Source organism: Dendroctonus ponderosae, unplaced genomic scaffold, assembly GCF_020466585.1.
Source record: "Dendroctonus ponderosae isolate FM_Combo_2020 unplaced genomic scaffold, Dpon_F_20191213v2 Dpon_F_20191213_1, whole genome shotgun sequence".
Lineage (NCBI taxonomy): Eukaryota > Metazoa > Arthropoda > Insecta > Coleoptera > Curculionidae > Dendroctonus > Dendroctonus ponderosae.
In genome coordinates this window covers 37,435,813-37,446,018 of record NW_026017110.1, presented here as the reverse complement: position 1 = coordinate 37,446,018, position 10,206 = coordinate 37,435,813, and the positions used below count along the sequence as shown (strand labels likewise).

Below are 10,206 nucleotides of genomic sequence, written 5' to 3'. Positions count from 1 at the left end.
ACAAAATATTCACAAATTACGTATTGGAGAACATGGGGAAACATATCACAATCCAGTATGTGCAGGAAGCATGAGGCACGGAATCATACAACTTATCACAGATTATATCGTCAGAAATGAATAAAATCGGCATAGGCTTTTTCTTTGGATGATAGTGAATAATCAACATCGAAAGACATCTTGTACATGACAAACCCATAAACAACAATGGGGAGGATTTATTTGACATTTGACCTGCGTTATCGCATTCATCCACATAATATTTTCCTACAGTGGGTTATTTCATGATTTAATCTGTAGTTCTTTATCGTCTGTAGCGCCTCTGGCGACTWTGAAATCAGTCGTTTTCGGTTACGTTTTTAAGTGAGAGTGCCCAGGGCATGACACTGCCCTGGGGGACTCCAGCTTTTATTAATTTCAACTCCGAGTATTCGTTCCCTTGTTTAATTCTGAAGGTTCGATGATTCAAATATGATTCCAATAGCCGTGCATACTGCAATGGAAAGAATACCTTTAGTTTCTTGATGAGGCCATCATGCCAAACTTTATCAAACGCCTGGGCGACGTCTGAAAAAACGGCGGAGCATATCTTCTTATTTTCTAGGCATTCTTCTATTACTTCTGTTATTCTATGTACTTGATCGACTGTAGAATGTTTATTGCGAAAGCCAAACTGATGGTCAGGAACCATCTGTTCCTCATCAATTATTTTCTTCAGCCTTCTATGAAAAAGTTTCTCAAATAATTTTGATAACACAGGCAGAAGGGAAATGGGCCTGTAAGATTTAGCTTCGTTTACAGTTTTGCCGGGCTTTGGCATCATAATTACATCTGCCGTTTTCCACAACATAGGAACGTGTTTTAAGCACTAAGACTAATAACACGAATAAGACACCCCCAAAACCCACTGCACAACCCTTCCAACCAACTACTATACGAACCCACAAACATGACAAACATTTCGGAAAGACTCATACAGTTACAGCCAAAATGGACAAACAATGCCCACAACTGGACCATACTAAATCCCCTTTGCCTAACAAGACAGACAAAACATTTCCGTTTTCGTACCCCAACAGATACTTTACTAGAACACCTACAAACGCAACTGAACTAACGATTAATCCCTGTTTGCTTTGTAAGGCAATAATTTTTTTATATCACTGATTAGTTTATACGAGTGTTAGGAATACGAATTAATTTAGAATAAGCGAGGCTAAGACACAAACGCAACTGAGCTAAGACCTGTTTGTTTTGAAAGGCAAGAATTTTTTTATCACCGATTAGTTTATACGAGTGTTAGGAATAGGAATTAATTTTAGAATAAGCTAGGCTAAGACACATATGTACTACACAAGGGCAGAAAGACCGATTGGGTCGATAGCCTTTTTCTGTAGGAAATAAAGATTGTTTATATATTATATATATATATATGCCTGGAGACAATTACGCCTATAGAACGTCTAAAATTTTCTAAATTCAAACACAGATGAAATAATCATAATATGTTAATATAGAAAAATAAGTCTTATTGTTACTTATTCAAATCCATAGTGAAGAGCGTTTAGCCGAAGAAATATTAAGGAAAAGAAAGTATGGAAAGATAACATTCCATTCCGTGATAACATTTTGCGTACCTAGCAAGGAAATGGAATATGATATCGCACAGATATGAAACTAGGTGAACAAATATAAAACATGTTGGTCCGTAGTTAAGACGATTTATCAGTTTAGTGTGCACCTTCAAAATTGATTAGAAAATCATGTTTAGAGTGTTTAGTTCTTTTAATTTAGTTAGTTTTACTTTTATAAGAGTTAACACGTAACCATTGGTCCCTCTCAATAAGCAGTAAGCTTCTCAAGAGCTCATATTAAAAATCCATTTTCAAAAATTCCTACCTACCTCTTTTAGGGAACAATTTTTGATGAAACAATTTATTGTAAATCCAGTAGTTTGCAAACAATCTATATGGAAAATGTAATATTAAAGCCTACATAAAAAAACCATTTGAAAGTTTAAGTAATAAGTTTTATGGCTTTATTTAAACAGTTAATGCTTTCAGCTTCAGGTAATTAAAGTAATAATTAAGTGGAATCCTTAGGGCTATACATATTTGCTGTTTTGAAAAGGCTGTCATATCTAAATTTATCCCTTTAGACATAATTTACCAAGAGAAATCTTGTTTATTTTCACTCGGAAAACATTTGCGCAGTCAGAAAAGCGTCCCCCCGGACTAGTCCTCAACGCCTTTTGTTGGATGATTTTACCTAACCGCTTAAGAGTAACACGACAAATTGTTCTACCTTCAACTATTTTTCTTATACTAAAGAACACATTCCTAACCGCCAGTCTATTTTTGGATAACAAATTTCCTACTTCCAGAAAAATGTATTCGAAAATAGTCTAGTTTAGATTTTTGATAAACTTGTATTGAACTTCTCACATTTATTGCTGCTCTTACTACTACTTACCTACTTTCCATCCGCAACATTGTATTTTAAGAACTCAATCAAGCTAAAGGAGAGTGAAAAGAAAAGTTATAAGAACAGACCTTCCAACACAATCAAGTTGGGTGTTTTTTCTTAAAAGTTATTAAACGTGAATTTTGGAAAATTGGATAAAATGTTGTTTTTGTAATTCAATAAATTAAACTAATCGTATTAATCTGTCACTAAGGCTTGAATCGATATTAATGAAGCAGTGCAGGGCAACTCAATGTGCTAACTTTCATAAGAGAGTTGTCGAAAATATTTGGTGGAAACTTCTCCCAAACATAGCGTGCGGGTGGTTTAGAAGAATGTGTAAAGCAGATTACTAAAAAAAATTTTCAATATCAAAAAAAGGGATCGAAAGTTATCAGATTTGTTTGTAAAATCACGTTTTACTGGCTGTGACGTAGAGTGGCAAAAATCATATGCTTGCTATATGCCCATAACCAGCAGAATGTACACTTGCATATTGGATAGGAGCGAGCTAAGCGTCTTTAAGACATTAACATTTAAGGCATAATAAATAAAATTTACTAGAAAAAAAAATTATTAAAAATTATGGTATTAGCTTTCTTGTAATCTGACCATGTAAAAGCTTGTTTGACTGGATCTTTCCGGCTTCTGAATTTCAATTTCTAAACAATCGATTATGGCTTAAACTTTACTATAATGTGCACGAAAAGGTATGGATAGACGTTTTTTAACTTTATTAGATGGTATTCAGACTATTAAAGTCTTTAACATCTTGCTAATTAATGGAAGGTATTTTGCAAAAATTTTACTCGCTGTACTTGCCGAAAATCCAAATTCATCATTTAGTTCCACAAGAACTAGCTAAATATTTACAAAATCCAATTTTTTTGTATCTCTAAGTAGCTTAATTATAAATAAAGCGTCTTTATTTATACCTAGGTATAACTTGGATTATTTTCAATTTTGATAAAAGTGTGCTTCAATGCAAATTGAACACTGTCTGTGTTCCTCATTGGTATCATTGTTATTAAATTTTGAGCTGCGTTCTAAATTTGAAATGAGTGAACTCTCAGACAAACTACCTGATAAAACTGATACGTTCTCTGATATTTCACTTGTTAAACTTGACTCTGATGAGGAGTATAGCTGTTTGGTGGCAATACTAGTAGTTGAGCACTTAACAGGCGAACACCTCTGACAAACTGTAGCTGGGCGAATGTTACATTGAGATGACTTGCTTCTATACTTCGGTCTTAAATTTACTTGTATGGCTACTGATGTTCCCCTACAAGCAAAGTTTTCGGTTCTTGTAACATCTTTTACTTGTTCCTGTTCGTGAAATGTCTTCTCTTCAGATTTTACGTCATGCATTTTAGATGTACTAGGTCTGTATGCATCTAAAGTGTCATTTATAAGGTTAAGTCTATTACGTTTCAAAACTACGGCTCGTACAGGAGCGTCACTACTTCGTTTTCTGTCTTTTGGGCACGCAAATTTAAGTGGTACAAGATCGTTTTTCAATTTTTTCTGTACCCCATGATTTTCCACTCCATAAAATTTTCCATGTCTTTTTCAAGCTGTGAAATAAAATAAACAAAAATTGCACATAATGAAACAACGGTGAACCCTAAATCTAACGAACCACAGGGTAAGTACATCGAAATGATCCTCACAGGCATAAATATTACTTTGTGCAGAAATATCGGTGCAGTTTCGCCGCACTGCTTTCAACCACAATTTCTGTTTATTTTCGTTTAATGGCACTTTTACAAATATTTTTCCTGGTGTGGACGAAGTGGTACTTGTACACTTTTTTTACTTTCAATTTTACCATTTTACTTTCAATAATTGAGAAACAAACAAACCAACACACAATATTCACATTAGAGCATGGAAACACGTATAAGCGCTGAATGTGGCGGAGCAGAATCATGCTTTGTGACGTCACATTACGATCAGCCAAAACTCGTCGCTTTGTGTAAGTTTAAACTTTGATTGCTTCTAGATTTGTTACTAGACAGAATTTGAAAAAAAATGTAGGGCTCTTATTTGTTCGTCATTAATCAATTTTATGTAAGAAAAAAAATGTGCAACGACCCAATTTAGTGACAACAGTTAACTAAATTTATAAAGAAGTACTCGATTTTATAATCCATACTGTTAGTTGAATTTCAGGTTTCCCATAAGTAATGGTAAACACACAACTTAGGTTAGAATAAAAGTTAACGGAACAGAAATGCAAAGGGTCAAAGTTCTTTTTTAATCGTCTTTTTCAACTAAATCACAAATGACTTTAGGGAGTTTTGCACTAACATTAGGTATTCGGGGGTTTACGTAAGTGGTAGATTTGATTAACAAGTCAGTTTTCAGCGCGCTGCTAGAGGGCACTACTTGCAGAAAATGTCAAGCAAGTCATCAAATGAGTGATTTTCTAAGGAAAACGGCAATATCCAGTTGGTATCTAAGATCAACCATAATATTTTGAGGTACTTGCTATTAAAGTAGCCAGTGCGATACATTTAAGCTTATAAGTACGTAATAAGTGCGTATGCTGTGATGCTTTCCAATTAGTTGACCATTTCATTGTGATGACATACTTTTCACTTTCGTTTTTTTGCGCTGTACTGTACAATATTCAAAATTTATTGAATTTAGTCTCACAATTCATTCGGTTCAATTATTCTGAAACAGGAAAGATTATAGTTTTTCAATATACATAAATGGAAACGTTATAATTTTAAGTAATCAAAYATCAAACTCAATTATTGCTAACATGAATTACTCAAATAGTRGGTATAAAATGTGAAATAAGGACACCAAAATGTTTACAAAATAAAATAACGCAACTACAAAAACTAAATAACTACGCAGTATATCTTTTACTCCATTCAATACAGTACATCGGCATTTAGAATAATTTATTTATTGTTCGTATTGCGTTTATTTTCTTGCCTATAATTAACAAAATCACGCGCGACGAGAACGGAGCCCCAGCTTATTTCTCCCTGCAAATTAACAATTACTCAAATGCAACTTCTACAGCAAAATGCTGTAGAGACATTTAAGTATAAACATGTAATTTAATTTTTATTAATAGATCCGTCAATGATAATGTATTGTAGTCAATGGACGTAGTTTTGAAGAACTTTTGTCAAAAGCTGATCAGCTCTTTTATTAGAATTATTGAGTTAATTTATCGTAGTTTAAATGAAATTATTATTGTCCATTAAACAGCTAGACCGAATACACATTCGAGTATGTAACCCTATACAACTGAATTAGACTTCAACCCTTGCTGGACAGATGGAACAGTAGAGATTTGAAACAGGAGAGACACAAAACAGCAGATATTATAAATGGCTTAATACACAAAATACAGATAATAAAACAACGTACAAACGAGAACAGTTTAAAAACATGACAAAGAAGAATAAAAACGACATTTTGAAAAGGAAATTTAAAAAGACAGACAATTCCCAACCCCTCAGAACATACCTTTCAAGTCAATGGGGGACACAAAAACACATAAAATACATTCAGGAACTATTTACTAGATACACGAATGGAAAAGTAATACCTCTAGTGAGGAAATAGCCTGCATTACTCCCTCCACAAGAAGGGAAGTAAAGATGACTGTTCCAACTATAGGTGTCTCTCCGTTACCAGCACTATGAAAAAATCTCTATGGAAAAGCCATCCAAAGTTTAATTGAAGAAGAATATGAACACCAAGAAGTTGAGGAACAAGCAGGTTTTTGAGAAAGTCGATCATGCATAGATCATATCTTCAGTCTGACCCAACTAACCGAGAAGAAAGTAGCAAGAAACGAAGAGGTATACCTTCTGTTTGTGGATCGTCTGACATCGACATTGAGACAAGGGTGCTGTTTGTCACCCACATTATTTAAGATATACCTCAATAAAGCACTTGGGAAGTGGAGAAGAGCATGCAGCGGAATGGAAATAATCATTAATCAAGATACAACTTCGTATACTTCGCATTTTGCAGATCACCAGGTTATTATAGCGCAGGACGAGGAGAACTCGGAATTAGTGACAAAAATACTATTTAAAGAATACGAAGAATGAGGACTGTCGGTGAATCGACCGAAAGCAAAATCTTTGTGCATTGAAAACTACGGACGTGACATAGGCCTAGAAAAAGACGAAGCAATAAGAACGTGCATCGAATATGTATACCTTAGAACAAAAATTGAGACTGCAGACCGTACAGATAAAGAAATAGAGCAACAAGGGGCGAAACTGATCGGCTGTCTAAACTCCGTTCTATGGTCAACATATATATCCCGAGAAAAGAAACGCACCCTATACAACTCCACATTTAAAAACATAGTACTCTATGGATGCGAAACTTGGGAACTTACTACCCACCAAGAGCGGAGGTTGCGTTCACTGGAGATGGACTTCTGGCGTAGAGCCGCAAGGAAATCAAAGTTGGAGAGAAGAAAACTGGAAGAAGAATAATATATATCACAAACGTCAAAATAGACATAATAGAGGAAATCCAACGAAGACGTCGATATGGTACGGGCATGTTGAAAGGATGGATGACACAAGAATTCCGAAACAAATCCTTAGATGGACACCAAATGAGAGAAAAGGAAGACTCAAGTCAACATGGATGGATGAAATATAAAATGCCACGTCCGAACGAAACCTATAATCAGGCCAGCGGGAGACAGAAAAGAATGGAAGCGACGAACCGGAAGGCGCAGGACATCAGATAAAATAATAAGAATATATATTTTGGGTGTTCCTCACTTCACATCTATCTGCGTAAAACAAACTGAGCATGTAAACGGCAGATTTTTGCCAGTTCGTGCAGATGGTTTGACCGTCTAAACTCACTTTTTAGGGATCACGTAACTGGACCGCCCCGCCCACCCACTGCTGTTCAAAATGATGATCTAAATACGGGCGGACTTCACCAAACAAAATGTGCAGGCTACCGCCACTTTTGCTGTCGAACATTTAATTTGACATTTTAAAGAAGCAGGAGCTCTTGTAGAAAATGCGCATATTTAAGCCCAGTTAAGCGATTAGCCCAGCAGCAGATATGGACCAACCAAATGGCCATCAACCATACCAGTCTTCATGCTAGTAAACCAAATTTGCGGATTAATTCTAGTACGTCTCACTACTCATCGGGCGTGATCTTTCGTGGGCCCAAACACGCTGCTTCTACTGTTTAATTTGTCCAAAAGCAAAAACTGTCCGAGAACTTTGATTCATTTTCCTGACTGCGTGTAATTGTTATTATATTCTTTTCCTTCTTGAGTTTCAGTCAAAGTGTAAAATAAAAATTATCCTATCGTTTATTTCATATAAACTTTCGGCGAGACAGCGCCATCATCAGCTTTAAAATTCAGCATTCGTTTATGTCTTGGCTGTCTGGAAACCTCAAATTTGTTTGAATTATTATCTACATGAAACGTAAACAATAATTCAAACAAATTTCCAAATGTAGACAATAATTCAAACAAATTTGAGGTTACAAGACATCCGAAACCTAAAAAATATAATGTTTCCAAATTATGAGTCTGTGTTGAATTTTAAATCTGATGATGGAGCTGTTGTCTCGTTGAAACGTTATATGAACTAAACGATATGAAAATTTTTGTTTCACCCTTTGCCTGAAGTAGAAGAGAATATAATAACTGTCCAAGAAGCAAAACGTAAAAAAATGGGTGCTGTGTTATTGTAAGCAAACTAATTATAATTAAATTAATTAAAACTGAAGAGGCCACAATTTTCCACATAGAAGTCTTCAAGATTCATTAATCCGCTGCTCTATTTTTTATTGAACTAAACAATCCCTAGATATTTTATTCCATAATTCTGAATCATTTTATATATATCTTAAATTTATGAATTCCTTCGAGTCTCATCAACGAAATGGATTTGTCAGTTTGCAAGTGATTAGAAAATTCGACTCCGTATAGAAATGCGTACAGTTTGCATTAAAGCTCCAAAGTCGATAATTCCCTATTGAAACTTCAAGCCCCAACCCCATAACCACACATTACGCTTATACAGGAATGTGTTGAGAATGTGAGGAGGCCCCGTGAAGCGTATAATGTACACATCACTTCTCAATTTGCCTTTTTATTAAATTACTTCAAGCCGAGGGGCGCCATTTTGAGCAGATCCCGGGGTGGATTAACGGTAATCTGCATGAAGGGTGACAGGCTATTTTGCGGTTTTAAAGTGCCTGGTTATCAAGTGTGGTAAAATGTGATGGAGTTGTGAATATACGAATTGTTAATGGTGGGATCAGGCCGATTAATATTATTAAACCGGTTTGATTATGTGTTTATTGACGCTACAAACGTGGGTCATCTCAATTATGACTGTTCATTATAGGGCCGCTGAGCAACGTTTAACTTTTCGCCTTTGATTTCACGTTGTAATACGTCGTTCGAAATCACATTTTTGCGCTTCATTATTAGCGCTCAAATCTATCAATATAAGTTTTCTAAACTGTTCATAGCTTTAATTTCATATAAAAATACTTATATTTAGAAAGGCAGCCTTAGAAAAAAGTTATCATCATGAGTATTAAAACTTTGTTGTCAAAATATCAAGCTAAAGTTTGGAAATACAAACATGCATTGAAATAAATGTACTATTTTGAGTTTTTCATCTAAATTCCTATTCACAAAATACCTTAGAATAACCAAAGAATAGAAAGAAGACCGAAACCGGCCGAGAAACTCACCGGGTGACACTGAGGGTTCCAAGCCCGAAGAAAGGAGTAGGGTTTCTAGGGTAAAAAGCAACCGAGCTCACACAAGCCGAAACATGTCTCGGAATTGCACGGACTCAAAAAGAACAACCCCTGCGAGAAAACTAGCTACGAATTGGACGAAGAACAAACTGAGAATTGCCACCTGGATTGTCATGTCCAAGACAACAAAACATGGAGAGGTAATTAATAAATGAAAAGAAAACTCGATAAATTCATTTTTTTACAGGGTGATTCAAAATTCAGGGCGTCATTCCTCTGGAGGTGTTGGGGAATGAGGGTATGGGGGTGTCTTGGGAGTACAGGAAAAATAGTAATTTTTTTTATTGCCATTAAAAACTCAGATATTTGCAAAAACTAGATCAGAATAATGGCAACAATATACCTGTTCCCTCGTAATTATTAAAATTTCCGGTAACCATAGATAAACATGAAGCGAATAAAATAAAAGAGACAATAACATGCGTTGAGGTTAGGATAACTGTGTCACCTTGCGGTCAGTGCTGCGACAGAACATCCCCCCGAGTGTTGCCATCTTTTTGGTGCAAATGTTGCCAGTAGCCTGGGCTCATATTTTTAACAACTTCTTGTGTTCGGTTAACTAACGGCTGCTGCTGCTTAATTTGAACGGGGGTTCGGAAAATCAGATATTTAATATTGTACCATGGATGGCCGAGTATCAAACTCTTTCTTCAACTTCTAACTTTTATTCACCTCGGTATAACTTTAAATGCCGAACAGGAACAAACTAACTTCAAAATTACCGTCAACTTCACAAACAATAACAATAACCGACGGAAAACTCGCTCTTCTGACTCGCGGGGTTTAACCTCTTCTGCACCCGGTCGTTGCTGTCACTTCACTTTTTCTGTCTTGTTCTCCTCGTCGCTTATATAGATTCCTTCAGGTAACCCAGATGGTTCTCGAAATCTCCAGAACAGGTGCGAAACTTCCCGCTTGTCAGTGTCATATTTGACA

General features: G+C 35.7%; 1 long non-coding RNA gene across 1 annotated transcript; it reads right to left on the bottom strand.

Annotated features, from left to right (window-relative positions):
- Positions 1 to 3,182: 3,182 nt before the first annotated feature.
- On the bottom strand, positions 3,183 to 9,364 carry LOC125504008. Its single transcript, XR_007281246.1, has 2 exons — positions 9,202 to 9,364; positions 3,183 to 4,040 (listed from the first exon to the last, which is right to left on the bottom strand). It is a non-coding gene; the product is annotated as an uncharacterized LOC125504008 (long non-coding RNA).
- Between the last annotated feature and the right edge of the window lie 842 nt (positions 9,365 to 10,206).